The sequence below is a fragment of the Camelus dromedarius genome, chromosome 25, assembly GCF_036321535.1.
Source record: "Camelus dromedarius isolate mCamDro1 chromosome 25, mCamDro1.pat, whole genome shotgun sequence".
In the NCBI taxonomy this organism is placed as follows: domain Eukaryota; kingdom Metazoa; phylum Chordata; class Mammalia; order Artiodactyla; family Camelidae; genus Camelus; species Camelus dromedarius.
The window spans coordinates 9645470-9647782 of record NC_087460.1 but is presented as its reverse complement, the minus strand read 5'-3'; the positions used below and the strand labels follow the sequence as shown (position 1 = coordinate 9647782).

The following is a 2313-nucleotide window of genomic DNA, read 5'->3' as shown; positions in this document are numbered from 1 at the left end:
TTTTCCCGATTTGTAATGGAGCCTCAGAAAGATTAAGTAACACCCCTAAGGTCACATAGATTTTATGTGGTGGACATGAGCATTAAATCCACGTTTCTCTGATTCCAAAATCTGTGCAATAACCTTGACACTCAGCTTCAGGTCTGTGCCCACAGACCGTCTTTTACCTTATTCCTTTGCAACCATGCGGTGTGAATGTCGCTTTAAGATCACTTGTCTTTATTGCATGGGGAGTTAGGGGACATTCAGAGGTAGTGGAAAGTATAGTCACTTAAAAACAGAGAGCTCAATACGATTGTCACTTCCATTACATACAGACTATCCGGTAGAGATCCCATGGAACCTTCGTTTCTGCATTCATAAAATGGGGAGAAAATGCCTACCTTACAAGGTGGTTGTGAGATTAAAATGAAAAAATGGAATTAAGATACTTGTCGTATTTTTTGCCTTGCACATACTGAGTGCTTTATTTTGGTGGTTTTTTAAAAGGTGGCAGTTACACTTAATGAATTTGACTAAGGAAGCTCTTATTTGAATATGAGAAGAAATCTAAGAGACAATAAAAGAAATTTTTCACTTGCATAGGATCCTCAACATCATAATACAACTCCAAAACAATCATGCAGTTTTTCAGTGTGGATTTTTCAGGAAGAGCGGTAGCTCAGATTTGCTGTTACTTGAACTAGTTATAAATATGATTCATTTAGAAATACTATTTTTTATTGTCTTTGTAAAGTAGCTTCTAAACTAGTCTCTCTCCTGTTTCTCCTTTCTTCGGATTACTGAATCATGAGTAAGAGAATTACGAAGTTACAGGGTCTTGGTAAAACAATAGGATTATGAGAACAGGATTATGAAGAGTAAGGAGCATAAAACTTAGGGTAAGAATTTTCTTATTAGATTGTTGAACACAGGCAAGTTATGCAGCCTCTCTGAGACAGTTTTCTCATCTGTAAAATGGGGTTACTACTTCCTTTAACTATACTTTTGTGATGACTATTTTGGGTCATGTTTGTAATCTACCCGGCACAGCTGAGTGCATTCCCAGTGCCCAGTGGACAGCGTAGTTTTGATTATGTGAATGTTCTGAATTTAAAAACTTGGGGGCAAAAAAATCACTGAGCTTATTATTCACTAGCAAATAAAAATCCAGATTCTTTAGTGTGACACTTACAGCTTTTCACCATCTATCCCCAATTTACCATCTTATCTTATCTGTCACTAGTTCTCTGTCGAGAACTCCATGAATCCCACAAACTAGTCAAACTCCCCATTCCATGTGCCCACGGGCTTTCTTGCCCCTGTGGTTCTATTGATGTGTTCCTTTTGCTTGAAATATCCCTTCCCTCACCTTGAATATCCAATTCTGGCACTTATCTCCATCAAGTGCCACCTTCTTGGAGAAGTCTTCATGACCACCCCAGAAAGGATGAGTCTCTTTCTTCCCATAATCCCATAGTCCTCCATCTAAGTCTCTCCCAGCACACATCACTCAGTACATGGGATCCTACAAACTGTATAACAGGCCGATTTCTCTTACAGTAAGGGGTGGAAATCATTTTAAATGACTCTTGCCAAGATTCTGCTGTCCTCGGGTTAAGTATTTGTAACATCTACTTGGACCATCAGAGGTTAACATTTTACACATTCGTCTTCATTTCACAATGTTAACTTAAAATTGTCACTATTTCTTACTTTCCACGGCATGAGTGATATGTTCAGCCGGCACTGAGGCTATTTTGAATTACAAGAAGGCTGGACCAACAATTTGATATTTATGTTTTATAAATGAAGCTCAGAAATATCTTTGTCTTTGGCAACAGCTGTAAAAAGACAGTATACAATTTACTGCACCAAATGAAAGCATCCCATTCTCTGGGAAAAGATGGCACTTACAGAAATTGTGCCATGGTAGTTGGTATGGAAATAACCTTACTTTTACTTGACATACTGCACTTGTTAATTGGCATTTCGTCATTAAATATTTTCCTATTGCCCTGCACAAGGTGTATTTTAAAAGGTGAAAAATAGAAATGTTTACATCACTGAAATAATTTTAAAAGGTGGTCTTTAATCATTGGAAAATTTTGATGGCACAGAATCTAATGGTTAAGGTGAACATTTTTCGTAGGATTCTGTACAGAAATGTTTAAATCTCTGTCTACATCTTTGATTACTGTTTTAGTTTCTGTTCCTAAGGGCAGCAGCTATTACTGGTAGCATGATACAAATACCTCATCCAATTTGCAATAATCTACACAATTTATGTTCAGCAAAAGGTCTTTAGTTACAAAGCTTTACTTAATTCATAGT

General features: G+C 37.1%; 1 protein-coding gene across 1 annotated transcript in view; it reads right to left on the bottom strand.

The window, feature by feature from the left end:
* PTPRO (protein tyrosine phosphatase receptor type O) overlaps positions 1–2313 on the bottom strand; it is a 181159-nt gene that overhangs the window by 96147 nt on the left and 82699 nt on the right. The gene's annotated exons all lie outside the window — the stretch shown is intronic.